The sequence below is a fragment of the Canis lupus genome, chromosome 23, assembly GCF_003254725.2.
Source record: "Canis lupus dingo isolate Sandy chromosome 23, ASM325472v2, whole genome shotgun sequence".
Lineage (NCBI taxonomy): Eukaryota > Metazoa > Chordata > Mammalia > Carnivora > Canidae > Canis > Canis lupus.
The window spans coordinates 24048539-24071245 of NC_064265.1; the positions used below are offsets into that span (position 1 = coordinate 24048539).

General features: G+C 37.9%; 1 long non-coding RNA gene across 4 annotated transcripts in view; it reads left to right on the top strand.

The window, feature by feature from the left end:
• Positions 1-22707, top strand: part of LOC112661207 (uncharacterized) — a 93739-nt gene that overhangs the window by 65811 nt on the left and 5221 nt on the right. For 2 of the 4 annotated variants that reach the window (XR_004808654.2, XR_003137507.3), the window contains 2 exons: positions 10289-10369; positions 15798-16075. The exons of 1 other annotated variant lie outside the window; for it this stretch is intronic. This is a non-coding gene — a long non-coding RNA (uncharacterized LOC112661207). The remainder of the gene's footprint in view (positions 1-10288; positions 10370-15797; positions 16076-22707) is intronic. One more of the 4 variants, XR_003137508.3, reaches the window with a different exon arrangement.

Sequence of the window (22707 nt, forward strand, 5' to 3'; positions counted from 1 at the left end):
TTTATTTATTTGTTTATTTGACAGAGAGAGAGCACAAGCAGAGGGAGTGGCAGACAGAGGCAGAGGGAGAGGGAGAAGCAGGCTCCCTGCTGAGCAGAGAGTCAACATGAAGCTTGATCTCAGGACCCTGGGATCACGACCTGAGCCAAAGGCAGATATTTAACTGACTGAGCCACCCAGGCATCCTGGAAAGGATTCAATTAATTAATATAATGCACAGAATAGCTACTCAACACAAGGTAACTTACTTCTCCTAGCTTCAGTAAACTGGGCCATTCATACTTTTTTTCCCCATTCATACTTTTTAAGTAAGGTAAGGTGTTACAAATTATAATATAAAAACTGTGGTTACTGTTGGCAAGATCTGGTTACCTTGTAGACCTTAAGTAGACAAGGTCATCTATCTGTTGGGAAATGGGGTGTCCCCCAAGGAATGAGTCACAAAATCTCCAGTGTTTGCTGAAACACATGATGAAAATCATGTCAATGGCATTGAGTCCATGCTGAGCTCTTCTCTTCCTCAGCCAAGATTTCCTTTTTGGGGGTGTTATATGTTTTTAGCAAGAGATGCCATTTACATCATAACTGAGCAGGTCTTCATAGTGACTTCTGCTCTTGATGTTATTCAAGGCAACTTTCTAGAAGGCAGTATTTCCCCATATAAACAAAGGAGAGGAAAAGAATAGGAAGAGTGATGACAGGAGATGAGAGGACACATAAATAGAAAAAGTTTTCTTGAATTATTAATTCCATGGAGATACTGATTGCCATTTTTACTTTTTTTTAATTTTTTTTTAAATTTTATTTATTCATGAGACACACACACACACACACACAGAGAGAGAGAGAGAGAGAGAGAGGCAGAGACACAGGCAGAGGGAGAAGCAGGCTCCATGCAGGGAGCCAGACGTGGGACTTGATCCTGGGTCTCCAGGCTCAGGCCCTGGGCTGAAGGCAGTGCTAAACTGCTGAGCCACCTAGGCTGCCCCTTTTTTAAATTTTTTAAATATTTTATTTATTTATTCATGAAAGACACAGAAAGAGAGAGAGAAGCAGACACACAGGCAGAGGGAGAAGCAGGCTCCACGCAGGGAGCCAGACGTGGGACTTGATCCCAGGTCTCCAGGATCACACCCCTGTCTCCAGGATCACACCGTGGGCTGAAGGTGGCGCTAAACCGCTGAGCCACCCGGGCTGCCCTGCCATTTTTATTAATCCTAATATTATCTAATCTCCAGGCTCCATAAGAGTTGCTTATTTTCCTGAATCTCTCTAACCAAAGGAAAAAAAAAATTGCTTAGCATAATTCACACAAATCCAACTGTGTGTGTTGTGAAGAACTGCAAACCAAAAGAAGAGTCAGGACTTGTAGGTTCCAGAGGCTTAGCTAGCATAGATCTCTGGGCACCACAGGTCCAGACATCCAATCAAAATTTCCAGGGCCATTTTAATGGAGTATGGAACATAGGAGAAAATTTACCATTTATCTTTTTGGTATAATAAAAATATGCCCTAAATTTTTAAACTGGTCTCATATATTCAGAAATATATTCAAATAATCATTAATACTGAAAAGAAAAAAGGGAAAATGGAATTACCACTCAACCTGTAGAGAATGACAGAATACAGCAAAGTCAACGGTGAAGGCTAGACGGTTCCAGATGGAAGCCTAGATTCTTCTTAAATGGCAATTGAATTACATTTCTTCATCTTTTCCTCATTTCTGCCCTGTTTCATTTCCCAATCTGAAATCTTGGCAGTTTTCTCTATATTCATCATCAAACTATCACACTATTGGTTTTTTTTTTTAAGTTAACTGAAACTGAGTTGAAATAGACTCCTTTTCATTAATAGCACCAGTGCCAGACAATAATTTGAAATATGAGGAATTTTCATTTAATGCCACTTCAGCTTGGCACCTTTTGTGTTTATTCCTCTCCTTGCTGAGAATCATCACCCTCGTGACTTACTCAAATGGGGTTTCCCATTGTAGTAACTCAGATGGGTTGGGATGGAGAGTTTGGGCTTGCCAAAACTGACCTGCCTTGTTTTCGGTTCCTCATAGACCTGGCTCTTCTTTTTCTTTCTTTTTTTTATTTTAATGATTTTATTTATTCATCATGATAGACAGAGAGAGAGAGAGAGAGAGAGGCAGAGACACAGAAGGAGGGAGAAGCAGGCTCCATGCCAGGAGCCTGACGCGGGACTCGATCGTGGGACTCCAGGATCAGGGCCTGGACCAAAGGCAGGTGCCAAACTGCTGAGCCACCCAGGGATCCCCTAGACCTGGCTCTTAGTGAATCCTCAGGCTAGAAAACAATCTAAATAATCTACAACAAAGTATCACTATTCCAGTTATGTAAATGGATACTCCTTCCATTTCAACCTTATTTAGATTTTCTTTAGCCTGTCCCTTTGTTCTAAACCTTTGCCAAATTTGGTAATTCTATCTATTTATCCCACTCAAATAGTTTCCAGTAGACTGCCACTTCTCTACTATGGTCCCTAAGTGACCATTTCCAGCTACTGGAGTAACTTCCTAAAGCATCTCTTGTTTCCAGCCCTCATCCTCTGCCTTGATTCCAGTGAGATATAGAAACTTTATCCAGTACAGATGTATTCCTTTATGCTATTATTGTCATGTATCTATAACTTTATATAAGCCCATTGATAGTTTTGTAATAATTGTTTTTTGCAATTGCCTTTTAAATCAGTAGAGAAAAGAGAAATATATATATTTATATTTACATGTTTACGTATCTGTAAATATATTTCTACTTAAAAAAAGATATTTATTTATTTATTTATTTATTTATTTATTTATTTATTTGAGAGAGAGAGAGAGAGAGAGCATGAATAGGGGAGGGAGAGCAGAGTCAGAAGAAGAAGCAGGCTCCCTGCTCAGCAGGGCTCCAGGATGTGACCTCAGTGGAGGGCTGACACTTAACCGACTAAGCCACCTAGTTGCCCTATATTTTCTTACATAATTATATTTACTGGTGCTCTTTCTTTGTGTGGATTCAGGTTACCATACGGTATCATTTCTTTTCAGTCTGAAGGACTTCTTTTGATATTTGCCATGAAAATCTGTTAATGAATTCTTTCAGTCTTCGTTTGTATCTGGAGATACCTTAATTTTTCCTTCATTTTTTTATAGTTTTGCTTGCTACAGTTATTAGTTGACAGTTGTATTTTTTCAAGCACTTTAGATATGTCATCCCACTGCCTGCCTTCTGGCCTCATTTCTTTCTGCCTGTCATCTGGTAGTTTTAACACAGTTTCCTTGTTGATGATGAGTTGTGGCGGGGGGGAGGGTGTTTTTGTGTGTATATATGCGTTAACTGCTTTTAAGATTTCCCCTTGGACTTTATCTATGACATGTCCAGGTGTGGATCTCATTGTGTTTATCCTGCTTGCAGTTCATTAAGCTTTCTGTATATATAGATTAATGCTTTTCTCTTTTTTGGTGATAAAGTTTTGAAAATGTTTAGCCATTATTTCTTCATTTATTTTTCTGCCCCTTTTCCTCTCTTTGAGACTCCTTTACATATATGTTAATATATTTTATGTTGTCCCAAGTGTGTGAGGTTCTATTCATTATGTTCTCCATTCTTTTTTATTTCTGTTCCTCAGGATTATTTTTATTGACCCACTTCAGGTTTGCTGAGTTTTACTTCCGCTAGCTCAAATCTTCTGTTGAGCTATTTTACTGATTTTTTCAATTATTGTACTTTTCAGTACCTGAAATTCTACTTGGTTAGTTTTTATAACTCCCCTCTTTTTATCGAGGTTCTATATTTGATTATCCACTGTTATTATACTGTCCTCTAATTATCAGAACATGGTTTACCTTTGTTTTTGAACATATATAATACCTACTTTTTTGTCTATTAAGTCCAACATCTGGGCCCCTACAGAGTGCTTATATTGAAACAGAGATAGTATCCTTCTATATATTGGCTACATATTCTTATTTCTTTGCATGCCTTGTATTTTTTTTGTTGTTAAAAACTGAGTATTTTAGGTAATATATTGTATACTCTAGATTCTTATTTCCACCTCTCATAGGGGTTGTGAATGTTGCTCACTTGTTTACATGTTTAGTGATTTTTCCTGAGCTATTTATGTAGAGTCTATACTCCTTACAGTGTGATGATGGCTATCTCTCCTAAGTTTTAAAAAATTTTTTCTTGTTGTTATTGTTTTTTGTTTTTTTTAAAATTTTTATTTATTTATGATAGTCACAGAGAGAGAGAGAGGCAGAGACACAGGCAGAGGGAGAAGCAGGCTCCATGCACCGGGAGCCCGACGTGGGACTCGATCCCGGGTCTCCAGGATCGCGCCCTGGGCCAAAGGCAGGCGCCAAACCACTGCGCCACCCAGGGATCCCTCTTGTTGTTATTGTTAAGCATGGTTTCCTATGGGTCATCCCTGGTCAACATAGTTTAGTCCTCAAAGATTGGTTAAAGATTTGGTGGGAAATTTCATCTTAACATGGTTTATCCAATCCATTTTCTGATTTTAGAGAGAAGCACAAGTTTCTAAATGCTTAGGGATATTCATGTATTGCACATGTTTGTAAGGGCCTTGCTCTATATCCAACACTCTGCTAAACTGTGGGAATATAATGGTGAATAAGTAAGTCACCATTTCAACTTCCATGGAACCTACAATCTCATTGGCATGGCAAAAGAAGGAGAAAAAAAAATCACCACAGTCCATATTCAGGAGTGGGGAAAATATGAAGAAGGAAAAAGGTAAGTTTATTTTTTCTATTTTTAAAAAACTTTTTCTGTTTTTGACTGTGTCGGCCATTTCAAATTTATTTTTCCTTAAATACAGCTCAAGATATCTAGTGAGGTTCTGAAACACCTAAGACAATGTTCAGAATTGCAAAGGGAATCCTGGCACTTCCTCATTTCCTGTCGTGCCATGACAGAGAAAGAAAGTAAAGAAGGGAAAGGAATCATCTGTTTAATTTATATCCACCACAAGCCTTGCCTTCTTCAATAAATAACCCACTTCAGTGCTTATGTACCCATGCAATGATTCTGATCAAAAGACTGATTTCATTTCCTTGTAATCAGACAAGGTTATTTTACTGTAATAATTAGAAACTAAATAGTTCTTCTTTGATTATTGGTATTCAGTTTGGCCTAGAAAATCATTAGAAACTTATAAATCTGTAATCCATGAGAATGGAAAACTACTGATAAATGCAAAGTAGTAGCTCTGACCTATGCATGGTGGAATTTTCAAGATTATAATGAATGGGCTTGATTGAGGCATCAAATGTAGTTTTTATAATGCAATTCATTTCTGTATGGTTGCTTTCAGGGACACACATCACAAATCACTATACAAATCATTGCAGTCTATCCAGCAAATACAATTCATAGCTATAAATATGGCATTGCATATATCAAGAAACTACAGTGTTAAGGAGCCAAAAAATGACTTTGAACAAGAGTGTCACAGAGTATGGCATATTTGAGACACATTGAGTTGATTTGATTGTTTTATTATAGAGGCTATGAGATATTACAGATCAGAGAGAAAGATTTAGATTTTGAATTGAAGAATTATATAGTTATTCACAAAAAATACAGATAGTTATATTCTTTCCCATTTTGCAAGCAAAACAAGAAAAAAGATACTCATAGAAATGAACTGAAAGGGAGGTTGCTCTTGCTTTCAAAAATTTATTTCTCCATTTACATATGATTTGTCCATTTCTTCCCTAAAATATGCAAGAAGAGTTTAGCTTCAGGAGAGGCAGTCTTGCTCAAGGAATAATTCTCTAGCTTCATTGTAGAGGAACTCTTCAGCTGGTAGAAAAATCACATTTTTGCTCCTAAGTAAAATGATTTGGCTACGAAGCATAATGAATGGTAATTTTCAAAAGGAGTATGATTTTCAAAACAAACTTCACAATACTACATTCAAGAGGTTTCTTTGTGCTGTAATTAATGGAAGCAACTTCACCAGCTGAGGCTACGAGTCCCCAAGGACAACGTTGTTTTATCTCCAGGCGCAGAGAAAAGTTTCTATAGGTGGTCTGCAGGTATCGGTCCAGTGCAGGAGCAGGAGGAGCTTTAGCTTGAAATTAGATCCAGCTCCTCCCAAAGCAGAAGGGATACTGGCAGTTTAGGAATGGAGGAATGTGTTTGTGTGTGTGTTGCTGGAAGAGAATGCTAAGACAATGTCTGGCTGACCTGCAATTGCATGTGCAGTCCTCAGTACTGCAGGCTCCAGTCATGCTTGTAGTAAAAACACCCTAGGAATGTATATTAGTTTTCTACTACTACTGTGTCACAAAACATCACAAATTTAGCGGCTTAAGACGACATGCATTCTGTATCTCAAAGTTTCTGTGGGTCGGGAGTCCAGGCATGGGTAAAATGGCCCTTTGCTCAGGGTGTCATGAGACTGCAATGAAGATGTTGAAGGAGTGCCTGCCCTTCTAGAACTTTGGTCTCTCTTCAAAGGTCATGTGATTGTCAGCAGAATTTAGTACCTTATGTTTGAAGATCTAAGGTCCCTACTTCCTAGAGGCCACCCTCCATTCTCTGCCACATATCCTCTCTGCAGTGTTAGTTTGCTTCTTCAAGGCCAACTTCTGCTGCTGCTTCTTCAAGGTTAACTTCTGCTGCAGCTGCTGCTTTTCTCTTACTTCTAGACCTCCTCTTCTGAAGGGTGTAGGTTAGGTCAGGCTCACTGAAGATAATCTTACTTTTGATATTCTCAAAATTAATCATCCTGAGATCTGATTTATACCTAAAAATCTCAGACTTTTTGGCATATGGTACAAACTAATCATGCAATGAGATCCATCATATTTTCTGGCCCCACCCATGCCTGAGGGCAAGGGATTATACAGGGCATATATACTAAGGCCCAGAAGTCTTGGGGCTATCTTATAATTCTGCCCTCCCCCCCCTCCCCCCCCCCCCCATAGGACCCAAGATAAGCAGGCAGGTTAAATCACCAAAACTGAGGAGAAATGAAGGAGGTAAACACTAAAATACAGCAGAAAGAGACTCTTGGATACCAGGGCTTGATTTGAATAGCAGCCTGAAACAGTAACTCAAAAAAGCCAAGACGATGAACAGAGAAGCTTCTCTTGGAAATGTAGAATCAAACAAAGGCATTAAAGTCATTAGGAATAGCTATACTTCATAGAGGAAGGCTGTTCTATCCAGTCTTGAAGTGGTGGTGATGTAGGAATAACACCAGAACATCATGGACATATAAGACTAAAACAAGTTAGGGAAAGGATCCAGTTTTAAGCCTTGTTAGGGATTAGGGGTGAACATTCAATACTGTATTATAGGCTGTCTCATGAAAGCTAAACCAGAGAATGGGGCTAAAGCTTAGAGCCTCAGTGGAACCTCTAACCTCTATCTCTTCCCTACTCTCAACTTCAAATCTATAATTTTGGGACAGATGTAATCAGATAAACCTGAAAAGAGAGAGAAAGAGAGAGAGAGAGAGAGAGAGAGAGCAGGTAAGTACTCAGCCCAAGAAGGACTCTGAGTTTACTCAGCCAGCCACCTGGAATACAAAGGGAAGTTTATGGGACACCTTGGCGGCTCAGTCAGTTAAGTGTCTGCCTTCAGCTCAGGTCATGTTTCCCTGGGTCCTGAGATCGAGCCCCGCATCAGGCTTCTTGCTCGGTGGAAGTCTTTTGAAAAATTTCTCTCTCTCTCTCTCTGTCTTTTTCCTTTCTTTCTCCTTCTGCCCCTCCCCATGGCTTGTTCTCTCTCTCTCAGATTAATAAATAAAATATTAAAGAGAAAATAAAGGGAAGCTTAAAGAGACAACTAACTTGTCCCATAGACCAGTTTTACTTTAAGGGTGAGGTTAGAAGATCAAGATAAAGGGTGGAAGCTGGGCTCATACAATTAAAGTTATAGCAGGCTTGTTATTTATTTATTTATTTATTTATTTATTTATTATTTATTTAAAGATTTTATTTATTTATTCATGAGAGACACAGTGAGAGAGAGGCAGAGACACAGGCAGAGGGGGAAGCAGGCTCCATGCAGGGAGCCTAATGTGGGACTCTTTCCCGGGTCTCCAAGATCACACCCTGGGCCGAAGGCGGCGCTAAACTGCTGAGCCACCTGGGCTGCCTTGGGCTTGTCCATTATTATACATGACTTGATCCAGTGAATATCTTGGGTTATGATGAATCAGTCTCTCCTAATGTTAGAAGAGTTTAGGAAATTGATTTGTAGAAAAGTTTTAATCCATCTGGATTAGTGGGAAGGGTCAGAAGACACTACAATTAGCCTATTGTTTTTCTAGAAGTTGGCATAAGGAGAACCATAGACATGCCTTTGGGTGGCAAAGAATGGATCAGGGTACTTTGAAGAGGAGTGGCTTTGGGCAATAAGCTATTTATGCTGGTACTTAGATTTTTGTTTTGTTTTGTTTTATTTTTGACCTGATCGGTACCAGGTGAAGGAGTAATAGACTCTATACAAGCTCCACTAATTCCCAGAAAGTTGTTTTCATTGTACTATCTGCTCTGGTAGTAGTCACTGGTTTATCCTACAGTAGAACTCAGAGGTCTAAGCTCAATTCTCTAATATTCAGTTTTGATTCCCTAATATTAGACACTGTGTGGTGTGTTAGGCATTAAAATCATAACATTAGGATGCATACAAATTATGTTGTCATATTCAGAGTGCTGTACTTAGTTTAATTACAGTGTTGTTTTTGCTTTTATTGGTGTTTTAAAATGCCTCTTGGAGTTATTTTAAAAATATATAAAATGTTTATTTTTCAGAGTGTAAAAAGTTACATGCATACTCTAGGATCTTTTAGAAATGTTATGGTGTGAAGAGGTAAATAACCATAGTATGCAGTCTTAACACTTTTTAACCCTTTTCCACTTTTCATTAAAGACGCAACTTATTAGTCAATGATTAAATAATAACCTTGGCTTGAACTTGCCAAATAAGCATACTTTCTGGGATCAAGCATATGTGTCTTTGGCTGATGGGACAGAGCTTTGTTTCAAGATAGTAATTGAAGTGAGCCACTAATACATATGAAAAGTTGTGCACATCTCTGCTTATTTCCTTTAGGACAGATTTCAGGAATTGGAATCCTGAGTCAAATGATACGAAGCTATTTGCACCTTTTGATAATGTTGCTGTGATGGCCAATTTCATGTGTCAACTTAGCTTGGCTGTAGTACCCAGTTATTCAATCAAACACTAATATAGGTGTTGCTGTGAAAGTATTTTGTAGATATGATTAACAACTACAATTAGTTGGTATTAAGTAAAGGAGATTATCCTCAATCATCAGGGTGGGCCTGATTTAATTAGTTGAAAGGCCTTACAGCAGAATTGAGACTTCCCTGAAGAAGAAATTCCTGCTGTAGACTGCAGCTTTGGTTCCTGCCTGAAGTTTCTAGCTTGGCCTTCCTGAATGGGCTTCAGATTTGTCTACCCAGTCCCCACAGTCACTCATGTCAATTCTTTATGTATTTGTAGGTATTTATACTATGTGTATATATGTCATATGTGCGTACATATATGTCTTATATACATGTGTATATGTCTTCACATGCACCCATACATCAATACGTATAGGTTATATACACACTTACATAATTTACCAGATAGATAGAGATAATAATGGTTCTGTTTCTCTGGTAGAACCCTGATTATTAAGTTGCCAAATTCCTTTTCAGAATGATCATACTCATAATTGATAGAATGTCCTAATCAGCACATGTTAACCAACATGGATAATTATAATTCTGTAGACACGAGGACCCATTGACTAGATTTGACTGGGGATCTGATCAAAATGGTGTTTCAATCCATGACATCAATATGGTGATGGGGGCAGGGTTTACTAAAAGTGAAAATGAAGAAGTTAGGGAACCTGTCATAGCTGTAACAATGAAATCCTAAATACTAAAGGCATATCCAATTGATAACATATATCCATTAGGATTCTCATATATTCTTTACTTTTTGCTCTGCAATTGTCTATATCAATTAAAACTGAGTCCCCAAATGGCTTACTTGATTGCTCACTCAAGTATTAGGGTTATTTAAAAGACTTTAAACTCTGGTCAAATACATCAAATAATACATATTCTTTGGGCTTTCATCTACTGTGGAATGTAATATGATGTTTCTGTATTCAAACAGCCATTTATCAGACTTTTCTTGGCTTACAACTATCCACGCTTTATAAAATAACCCTGATAAAAAAATAATAATAAAATAAAATAAAATAACCCTGACCTCTTCTATCAAAGGATGAAACTGAGGACAAATGTGGAGAAGTGGGTCAGACATGGATTTGTGTAGCAGGAAACTTACTCAGAGACATTAGGAAGGTAAGATAAATACTGTGTGTATAGACATTACTGAAGATACATCACTCATGGGGGCATGACAAAACAATAACAACTTTAATTTTAGCTTTCCATTTTCCTTTTAAATCCCCACTGGGAGGCAAATTTCTACTCTACCTTGGGATCAAAACTCAGGCAGGACCTTGTCTTTTCTGGTCCTTCTTTAGTTAAGCTAACAATTCTCCGTTGCTCAGGCCTCCTCCAGGTAGGGAGGCTGGAATCAGGGGTAAGAATATAGATGGCATCTTTTCCATATTCTGTACATTCTCTATCCTCTGAAAAACCATGCTTCTAATCCTTCCAGAGTTGGAGGGATAGGGAGAGATGCCCTAAGGGGAAAAGTTCCCACCTAATAGAATCCTACCTACCTAATTTCAATGCTTGTGAGATTTGTCAGGCATTTACAATGACTTTCTGGATGCACTTAACTTAGTCGTTGGCGACCTCTTGGGGAAATTTTCTGCCTTGGGTAAAATACATCTGTATTATGGCTCACATCTTACTTCTTCTTGGCCTCTATAAATCCAGCAGTACCTCCAGCCTTTACTCCTTACCATGGCAGGCTGCCCTCTTGGTCAGAATTTACGAAGACTCTGCAAGGTCTCTTGCACATGGCCCTTATGTGAGGGGACAGTCATCTGACATTTTCCCTGTCAGACTCCAGCAGAGCAGACTAATTCCAACACAATAGCCACTTCCCATCTGCCCTACCATCAGATCAGCTAGCCAGCCAGTCAGACTCTATTGCTCTGTTGCTATTTAGATTTCTCGGGGGGGGGGGGAAGAGAGAGAGAGAGAGAGAGAGAGATGAGTGTACTCTGTTTGCAAACTGTAAGGAAGATATTTTTGTGAGTGGTTGGATTGAAGCTTTCTCCCCCAGTCATGATGGGAAGTGCCTACACTCTCCAGCCCGCTTCTACCCCCTATTAGGGGATGTGCCTCACAATACACAATTTAGAGTTCTCTGTAAAGCCCTACTTCCCTCATCTCTAAATCTCTAGGTCCTTGTTGTGGAGGAGGATGTTTTAATCACCTCCTCCAAACAGTTTGCATCATAGTTGCCTTGCACTTCCTTTAAGGTTGCAGTATCCATTGAACGAAGGCAGTGGCTCTTACAATGGTCCCAGACCAGCATTATCCTTGGGGGCGGGGAACCCCCAAGGATAATGGGAGAATGGGTTAAAAGGCCCATTCTCAGAACTCACCCCAGACCTACTGGATCAGAAATTCTAGGTGTGAAGCATAAAAAGTCTGTGTTTTAGCAAACCTTCCAGGTGATTCTGATGTATGCTGATGTTTGAGAGCCACTATTCTAAGGTATCTCCTAAAATTCCACTTTAATATCCTCTCACGTGTATACTTAGCTGAACTTGTTGACCCACTTAATCTGTTTCTTATAATAATGCACATGTTTACAGATTTAAGAAATAACTATGAAATGATAAATCATAATTACATTTTACTAAAACCAAAGCCTGCTGATTATCTGACACTCATCAGTCCTAAATTACTATGAGTTGAAGGTTGGCCAGTAAGGGCAGCTGGAGTAATGTGTTATTATATTCCCTCTCCCATTTCCCTAACTCCAGCTTGCTCACTAAACTATAAAATAAATTATTGTTTTGTAAACTACTGCATTAATTTTTTTTAGCTTTGCTCAGACTTCTTTGTGTTCTTTTTGTAGTAAAAGACACTGTCCCTTTATTTCACTTGCCTTTTATAGTAACCTCTTAGGTCCTTTGTTGCTATATAAATCAGGATTCCTCAACTTCAGTACTACTGATATTTTTGGCCAGATGATTCTTTATTGTGTGGAGCTGTCCTAGATGCCAGGAGCATACTCTAAATTGTGACAACTCTATAAAGTTCTCCAGACATTGATACATGTTTCCTGGGAGTGCAAATCAACTCTAGTAGGGAAGCACTGGTTTAAATGGATACCCATTAAGTTCCCAAGTATATTTAACATTTCTAGTAGGCTCCACACATTTTGAAGACCAAGAGGAACACTTTGTTTTGGCCAGGACTTATAATTACCATAGAGATAATTTTGAAATATTTTAAATAGTATTATTTTGTGACTTGTTATAAAAATGCATCTTTGGATTGCTGAGCAAATATTCTGATTCACATCATCAATTAAGCCCTTAGAATCATTTCGAGAATTTACTGTCTGAGAGCCCTCATTTATAAACACAACAAGCTCCAAGAAACACAATTACTATACATTTTCTCAAGGAAGGGAGTGGTGGTAGTATCGTAGACTGTTGATTTAAATTGTCTTCTTTTTTTTCTTCTTTCATTAAGTGGTAATTCAACTCTTCATCTTTCGTGATTTTCTTTACTCACTTCAGGCAATTATTGCTGGCGATTATGATGTTAATGAGTTATGCAGAGCAGACTGAAAAAATGAAATATATTTTTAGGAAGTTAAGTTAATGGAAGCAACAACTTGAATGCATGCAAAAAGCAGGCATCTTTCTTATTGTGCCCTGATTGATTTCATAAGTCAGGTGTTCATATGAATAGATAACCTTTACTTAGCGCTGGGAGTATTTTGACAAGAAATTTACTCTGATGAGCCATAAAGGAAGTCTTTTGTGAGACTGCCTGTTCTGCATTGTGTCTGATATATTTTTTTTATATTGCTTGAGTTAATTTTAAGGCCTCCAAATCTAAGCAGATGATGCTGATCGACATGAAAACCAGAACTCTTTTCTTGCCTCCTTTGTAGTTGAATTCTAATGGTCTTGACATATTGTGGTATTGTTCACCAGGGTGACATAAAATACAATCAAACGCACACACAGATGACTATGGAAAAGCAAACCCAGATGACAACACATATCAATAGAATATTTTCTTTCACCCTTTTCTTTTTATTCTTGAGTGACACAGCAACTGAAATAACCTTCTTTTTTGAATGCCTTTGATTCAATCAATTGCATGTTTCCCCTCAGATGAGGCTGAAGTATTAGCACTTCACTGTCAAAACCACCTTTGTTTCTAAATTAATACCCAATATTTACATACCAGTAAGATAGATCTTAATATGCTGAGACTCTCATCTTTTTCAGCCTTCAGTTTTACAAACTACTTTTATTCCGGATAAACTTTCAAACTGAATTGCTATTGAAAATATGCATCAATGATCCTGGACTTTTTGGTTAAGATGGGAGATGGCAGCAGTGAGCTAATTATGGATGATGATGATGATGATGATGATGATTGAGATAAGAACATTAAAAAAATGTAAGTGTGGAGCCTGACAGTGGGGCTCAATCTGAGAACCTGGGATCATGAACTAAGCTGAAGGCAGACACTTAACTGAGTCACCCAGGTGCCCATCTTTTTTATTATAACCATCATAGTGGTTGTAAAGTGGTATCTCGTTATTTTCAGATATAAGATTTGCAAAAGTTTTCTCCCATTCTGTTGTTTCTTTTTTTACTTTCTTGATGATGTACTTTGAAGCACAGACGTTTTTCATTTTGATGTTGTATATTTTATTAATTTTGTCTTTTTTGCTTGTTCTTTTGTGTTATATCTAAGAAACCATTGCCTAATTCAAGATCATGCCTATATTTTTATGCATAAAACATTTTAGAGTTTTATAGTTTTAGCTCTTGAGTTTAGATCTTTGATCCATTTTGAGTTAGGGTTTGAGTGTTGTGAAGTGGGGTCTAAGTATAGTTTTTGCATGTGTATATCCAGTTTTACCAACATTATTTGTTGAAAGACTATTTTTTCTCCATTGAATTTCCTGGCCATCTTAGTTGAAGATAAATGGTAAGATGCCTATTTTATTGTTATATATATATATATATATATATTTTTTTTTTAATAATAATACCACACAGTTTTGATTACTGTAGCTGTGTAGTAAGGTTAAAGTTTGGAAGTGTGAGTTCTCCAAATTTGTTCTTTTGCAAGTTGCTTTGGCTATTTTAAGTCTTTAATTTCCACATGAATTTTAGGAACACCTTGTCAGTTTCTGCGAAGAAGTCAGCTGGCATTTTGATTTAATTATACCAAATCTATAGATCGATTTGGGGAGCATTGTCATCATAGCAACATAAGTCTTCTGATCCTTGTTTATGGAGTTTATTTCCATTTATTTAAATCTTTGATTTCCTTCAATAACGTTTTATAGTTTTCAGAGTATACTTACACTTCTCCTGCTAAATTTATTCCTAATTACTTTATTCTTTTTGGTGCTATTATAAATTTTTTCATTTATTTAAATTTTGCTCTCTCATTGCTACTATATAGAACAATAATTAATTTTTGTATATTTATCTTGTATGCTGCAATCTGTGGGACTCATTTATTAATCTTAAATTTTTTTTTAGTGAATTGCTTAAGATTTTCTTTGAATAAGAGCATGTCATCTGCAAACCAAAATAGTATTACTTCTTCCTTTCTAATCATGGGATATATTTTATCTCATTTTCTTGCCTAATTACCTTGGTTAGAACTCCTAGTACTGTGTTGAATACAAGTGCTAGATAAGACAGCCATTTCTGGTTCCTGATCTTAGGAAAGTATTCAGTATTTCAGGTTTAAGCATTCATTATGAAGTATGATGTTAAATGTGAGTGTTTCATAGATACTCTTTATCAAGTTGAGGAAATTCTCTTATACTTCTAGTTTGTTAAGTGTTTTTATCACAAAGAAGTGATGAATTTTATCAAATGGTTTTCCTGCATCTATTGAGATGATTATGTGATTTTGTTCTTTGTTTAGTTGATGTAGTATATTATATTAATTTATTTTTAATGTTAAAACAACCTTGCATTCCTGGGACAAATTCATTCAACTGTATCATCTGTTTTATATAAATTTTGGATTTGATCTCTTAGTATTTTGTTGAGAATTTTTGTGCCTATATTTACAAGAGATACTCTTCTTTAGTTTTCTTTTCTTGTGCAATCTTTGTTTTTAGAATCAGGGTAATACTGGTCTCATAGGATGAGTTCTCTCTTTTTAGTTTTTGGAAGAGCTTGTGAAGAGTTGGTATTAATTCTTCTTTAAGTGTTTGGTAGAATTCATCAGTGAAGGCATTTGGCTTTGGGTTTTTTTTTGTGGTAAGTTTTTTGATTACTTATCTTTTTGCTTGTTATAGTTCAAATCAGATTTTCTAGTTTTTAATTTGGTTTTGTTTGTGTCTCTCCAGGAATTTTTCCATTTAAGTTAAGGTACCTAATTTGTTGGCATATACTTGTTCAAACTATTTCTTCATCATTCTTTTTATTTCTGTAAAAGGATGGCTCCTTAGGTCTGAAAACAAGGGTGATCAACTTTGTCTCAGATTTGAGTAATAATTTAAAAGTCTGTAATGTTGCATTAAATGGATGGATTAGGTAAACTATTTAAGATTAGAGAACTAACTGGCTAACTCTGTTTCTAGGGAAGGCCTGGAGTACACTCCCATCATGAAGATGATAAGGAATGCACTGGGGAGAGGGACTGGTATCATTGAGAAGTTCAGTGGTGGCTGTTTTCTGTCACTGTGAAAGTGGGCTTGCTGCTTTCAATGGGAATAATAAGGAACCAGGACAGAGGGAACTAAACACCAGAAACAAGCTGGATGTGATTTCATGGAGGGCAGCAAAGCCAACATGGCCCAGAGGGCCTTGAACTGCTACAATTTGTGGCCGTGGCATATACAGCATGGTGGACCTGGAGGTGAGATAGATGGGTAGCCAGTAAGAGTATTGTCTGTCTAATGCAACCACAAAAGATCAAAAGTGGGTGAATAAGAAGACTGGTGAGAACCATTAAAATGGGCAATCACAATTTTTCACCTACCTTCCAGATGTGAGCCAGTTCTCAAAGCCATGAGACATTACTTCCCTTTAATGGAAGGACATTCCAAGTTCCTTAGGATATAGAGTAGTGATTTCTCCAGTCCTTCCCTAAAGGACCTTATGGTATTTGCCAGAGTAACTGGAAAGGAGAACACAGGTCTTTCAATGACTGTTATATACATAGTCTCAAATGATAGTGAAATCAAATTGCTCAAAAATGGCATCATACCACCTTTGATAGAGTGGGAGCATGCAGATAGAGTCCTGGTATATTAATTATGATCTTGGATGAACTGCAACAACAAGGACAGTATGTGGTTCCACTGAATCTACTGTGTAAGACTTTATTGGTCTTTGTAAAATTGCAACTGGATATCATCTTGAGGAAACACTAACTTAACAAAGTGAACTTCAACTGTTAGAGTTACAAGCCCTTGCAACTCTTCACCTGGAGCCACTTGGTCCACAGGCTAGAGGTGTTGGGGAATAACCACCTCTCCCCAGTAAATACTCCCCTATAAATACTCCAATTACCTTGCTGGGGTTAGTATCTGGGCATGTTGGGATAACTAAGACGCATTACACCATGTCTCTAAGCCTCAGTGGCCCACTGTCAGTTGCCTGTACAATGACACACCTTTTGTTTGCTGTCTTCTTTTCCTTGTCTCACTTCCCCACTTCTCTACATGTGTTTTCTTAGAGTCATTTCCCAAATAAACTACTCATCGCACATCCTTGTCCCAAGGTCTGCTTTAGAGAAACTCAAACTAAGATACTTCTACCTCCAATTCGGTGTCTCTGACTTCTCTCCTTGCTCTTTTTGAGGCAAAATAGAAGTATTGAGAGAAAGAGCTGAAAAAAGTCAAGAAAGAATAACTGAAAATGGAAGGACAAGCAGGGGAAATAAAGAGTGTTCTCCAGTAGCATTGTGGGTTCACCTGCTCAGAAGGGAGGAATCTGAAAGAAGAACTGGCTCTTGACTATTATGCTCCATCACGCATTTACCCAACCCCTAAAGCAATCCACAAAGAAGATATGGTTACCTGAAATTGTTAGCAGAGTGCAAGATATGTGTGATGGCTAATTTTATGTGTTGACTGGACTGGGTCACGGGTTAGCCATTATTCTGGGTGCTTCTGGATGAGATTAGCATTTGAATCAGTAGAGTGAGTAAAGCAGATGGCACTCCCAAATGTGAGTATCATCTAATCCACTGAGGAACTGATGAGAACAAAAAGGCAGAGGAGGGGAGAATTCGCACTCTCTGTCTTACTGTTGGAGCTGGAACATTGATCTTTTCCTGCATATGAACTAGGATTTACACTATCAGCTCTCCTGGGTCTCCAGGTTATAGATGGCAGACTGCAGGACTTCTCATCCTCCATAACCAAGTGAACCGATTTCTTACAATAAATCTTTACTGGTTCTGCTTCTGTGGAGAACCCTGTCTAATATTGCATGTCATTTGAGAGACAGGGTCAGCTGCAAATAACAGAAAACATGATCACAGTCACTTAAGCATATAAAGTTTACTTTGATCAAATAATGAAAAGTACAGAGGTAATGAGGCCAAGTGTCTTCCAGCTGCTTAGCAATAATGGCAAGAACTCAGATATTTTCTATTTTTGTATTCCAGCATCCACTTGTACTCATGTTTGCCACCTCCTGGTTGCAGTATAGCTGCCACACCTTCATCTCACTTTTGTTGCAGGAAGAAAGAAGGCCAAACATGAAGGAATGTACTTCTACTGAGAAATCTAAGCTTTCCCAGAAAACCTCAACCATTTCTATTGGCCAGAATTATGTCCCATGGCCATCTCTAACTACAACAGACTATTTTTAGCTGGGTAGATTGCCACCCTGAACAAGGAAGACAGGATTGAGGAATTAATATTAGGTCACATTTATCACCAGGTTCCACATAAGGTGAGCACAAGTAAAACTCAAATTATCTCACAGCAGGGTTAGTACATTCCTCTAAGGTCATTTTGTAAAATCAATTTCTGAAGAATGGACCCTAGAGATAGGTATGTGACTATTCTAGTGGCTTCATGCAATTAAAAGCCCACCTACATTGTGTGTGTGTGTGTAGTGGGGGGTGGAGGAGAAATGTCATCTAAATCTAAAAATAAGATGGATTAGAAAGCTAGGATAATATGATAAAGAAGAGAGGGAGCCAGAAACAGAGAGACCAGCAAAATTTATAGAGCTCACTCAACAACCCAGGTAATGGAACAGTAAATACTTTTCACCCAATTGCATAGCTGGCTAAACTGCACTTGATTTTAGCCAAAAGGTTGAGAAGGGATAGCTGGCTAGCCTTAATCACAGCAACCGGAAGAGTTTTCAGGTGGGCTTTCTGAAAATTATTTCCCATCTGTAGTCTAAGTAGGAGGCTGAATGACTTCATAGACTGAAAAATGAAATTCTTGATGTAAGGACTTCTATCTTGGCTGCAGAAGACTGCAGTAGTTACTGCATTCGATTTGTGCACATTTTGTGTCTGCGTGTGCATGTCAGGGTGAACATGCACCCTGGAAAATGCCATTTATGTAGGGAAATATGAATAAATGGCATCTTCCAGGCTAGTTATTCCAGAGTTGACCTCACGCGAATTTTTTATTTCTAAGGGATTTCTTGGAGGAGCACTGAGAGACCAATCCCTTGTGTTCACCTGTACAATTCACTTGTTTTAAGTAATGAAATCCCCAGGAAGATATAACATCATTATGCTTCTGTTCTTTTCTTACTTTCTGAAATACGTGCAGTGACACTTTTGATCTCTCCAGAGACACCAAAAAATGCTTATGGACACAAAGATGATTCCTCCAAGATTCAAAATTTGTATTTTCTCTTTATGTGTCTGTATCTCTTACTACATGTACAGTGCACACATGACAGCGTGGAAAATATAAACACACCTTTTTTTCATTTAGAATTAAAAGTCTTCTGGAAATTCACTGGAATGGCAATAAGAAATGCATGCTCATGCATTATTAATCTATGCTATAAAAATGGAATTTACAGTAACATGATGTTTATTGCTTTTGCTCCTGAGATGCAGAGACATGCGCCTTTTTTTGCCAGGCACTTTAAAGCAGAGCTGTTTCACTTCATGCTGATGGCACTGCAGCATCAAACAAGCACCAATGACATTGCTCAGGGTCTTCCAAACGAATTTCTAGATTTCATTATCAAAAAAATGGTCTGCCCATTTGTACTGCCAGTCTTAGTCCAAACTGACAGCATGAGCTGGAGTGATTCCAAATCTGTTTTTGTAGGGATATCTCACAAATTACAATGGGAGCCATAGAAGTATATTACAGAGTTCCATTACATTACCTCACTGTCTTTCCAAAAAAAAAAAAAAATCCTGGGAAGAGGCTTTGTTATTTTTGTTTCACTATGTTTGTTTTACAAGAGTCTAGCAGATTTGTATTTAAAACTTCCTGCTGGAAAGGATGAACATGGTTGCACCAAGTTTTCTGGAACACTGGGCATTGAGACAAAAAAACCCAGGTTTCCAGGTGTATTCCCTGTGCTAATGGTGATCTCATAGACTGATTCAGATTTCTATAGTTATGAATATAGTTTGCATACCCACCTCCCTATCATGTATTCAAGATTGCTGTAGGTGTGGTGTAGGTTCATTGATTTGGGCTAGGTATTTCAACGCTGACTTCTTACAGACTTACCTTCTAATCAAACATGTTTTTTCCTAGGAGTCCCATAAAGTAGGGCTTTATATTAGATGAACCGTATGAAACTGTCATTTTTTGATGTCAAAGATGGTTGACTATGAACAATTTCATTTGGCTCAGTCTTGTCCTTGGTCCCAACTAGAAAAATAACTCTGAATAAAACATGGCTACTTCCTTTTCTTCAGTTTACTCCAGAATCCTGTCCTTTGAATGGTCCCCAAGAGAGCACTATAACTCATTTCCTGACTATAGTTGCAGGAGACACAGTACTGCACAGAGAGTTGGGCAATCATGGCTCAAACTGTGGATCTTCTATTTCCATAGCTTTAAGGTACTTATTCATCATGGCTCCCTTGTTATTCGTAGTGGTTGTCATAGATTTCCATGATGTTTTAAAATATATTTTCAAACACTCTAGGAAAAGATGAGCATATGTTCATCTCACAGATGAAGATGGTGGGGCCAAATGTGACTTTGCTATTGTTATTATGTAGGCAGTGATGATGTCACAGTCTCCTGTCCACCTCTGGTGGACCTCTTACCTCCTCACAGCAGTAGGGCTTTTGATCCTACAATTGCTCACTATCAACAATGCTTTAGTCTCCATATTGACAATTATTTAACTTCATTTCTAATCTTTAAAATGGGGATAATAATAGTATCTTCTTCATAGGATTGTTTTGAGAATTAAACTAGTTAATCTTAATATGTGAAGTATTTTGAATAGTTCTTGTATTGGAAAAGTGCTATGTGTGTTAACTCTTATCGTTAGACTTTTTATTCAAAAGCTTCTTGCTCTAGGAAGCTGAAACTTGATGGAAAACTTACACTTGAATTTTATTACAGTGAGCTTTCATATTCATGAAGTCAACAATGTGAAAGCACAACCAAAGATTGATTATAAGTAGATGTATTGCATTCTGCTCTAATAGAGGTCTTATGTTTCACTATTCAGGGAGCTCATCCATATTCCTCTCGGTTTATAGTCTTATGTTGGGCTGAGGAATAATTTTAGAGAGTCATAAAAAGCCAAGGTGTTTGTCATAGCACCTGGAAGCAAGCATACTGTGGGCAGGTGCTGAGAAACCATTCTCCATCCCTCATGCCAAAACACCTCAGCCCTTTCCCTGCCATGGCCCTGGTCTTGGACATCACTGAGGCAGCCCCTGCCAACCCAGCAGGCTGTTTGATGGCTTGGTGTTCTAGGAACTGAGATTGTGAGATGAATGCTCTGGCTGCAACTCACAACTGGCACTTTCCACGAGGCCTGTGGGATTGGAGCTGTTGATCTCAAGGCTCATTGCACAATGTCCAGGTATAAAATGCTCAGAATGCTCCATGGGAGCAAATTGGCTGCTTCTGGATAATTACCAATACACTCCCTCTTCCAAAGACCAAAACCAATACATGAGTAAGACTGTATTATCAGCCCTAATGACTAATAGATTAAGTCATCCTTTTTTATAGCAAATAATGCATATAGCAGTCACTACTGCTGCTCTGTATATGCCTTACCAAAAACTCATTATAGTTTGCTTCTGAGTTATTAAAAATGTCTGGATCTAACTTTTGGAGCTGAGAGAGATCAGGTCCTCACTTACTGGGGCCTTAGGAAACAAGGTCGTCAAGCAGATGCTGAATGGATTGTGAAATGTGGAACCCAGGCAGAAAATAGCCTGGTTCATCTATGTCCTATACAACTGTTTATAGATATGCTGTTTATAGACAGGTCTTCATGGGAATAGGGATCCTCACTGGAGAAGAGAGGAAATTTGGAGATAAAACAAATGAAAGTGGATTATATTTATGCTGGGATGGCCTATGTGGAGAGAGAAAGGACAGAGGCTGATGGAATTTGAGAAGATGATGATAAGGAGACAGGCTCAAAGAGTGTAAGCACACACAATCCTATATACTGTGTATATATCCACAGTAGCTAGGAAAGTAGCATGTTCTGTTCATAAGGCAATGGATCAGTGTATATTCTTGGTTGTAAATGTAATAGTTCCTGATCAGGTCAGACAAAATTTTAAACTTAAAAGTTGCATAAGAAAATCTTTCAGAAAGAATATTAATTGGTTCAATTTTAAAAAAGATTTATTTATTCATATGAGAGAGAGAGAGAGAGAGAGAGAGAAACCGACATAGGCAGAGAGAGAAGCAGGCTCCATGCAGGGAGCCCAATATGGGACTCGATCCTGGGACTCCAGGATCACGCCCTGAGCTGAAGGCAGATGCTCAACCACTGAGCCACCCAGGCGTCCCTTAATTGGTATATTTTTAATAAATAACATTTCATCCAAATTTCTTTTAATTAATTAAAATTGGAGATCAAAAAATTAGTAAAAAAGGAAAGAATATACATACAATGGGAAAAAGAAATTCTGTTCAATAAATGGTGTTGGGGGATGTCTAGGTAGCTCAGTCAGTTAAGCATCTGTCTTCTATTCAAGTCATGATCCTGGGATCTGGGATCGAGCCCAACATTGGGATCCTTGCTTAGTGGTGAGTCTGCTTCTCTCTCTCCTCTGTCCCTCTCCATGCCCATGTTCTCTCCTTTGCTCTTTCTCTCTCAAATAAATAATAAAATCTTTAAAAAGCAAAAAACAAAAACAAGTGATGTTGAGAAAACTACATGCAAAAGAATGAAACTGGAGCACTTTCTTATACTATATACAAAAACAAATTCAAAATGGGTTAAAGACCTAAATATGAGAGCTGAGACCATAAAAATACTAGAAGAGGCACAGGCAGTAATTTCTCTGACATTGACTATAGCAATATTTTTCTAGATATGTCTCCTGAGGCA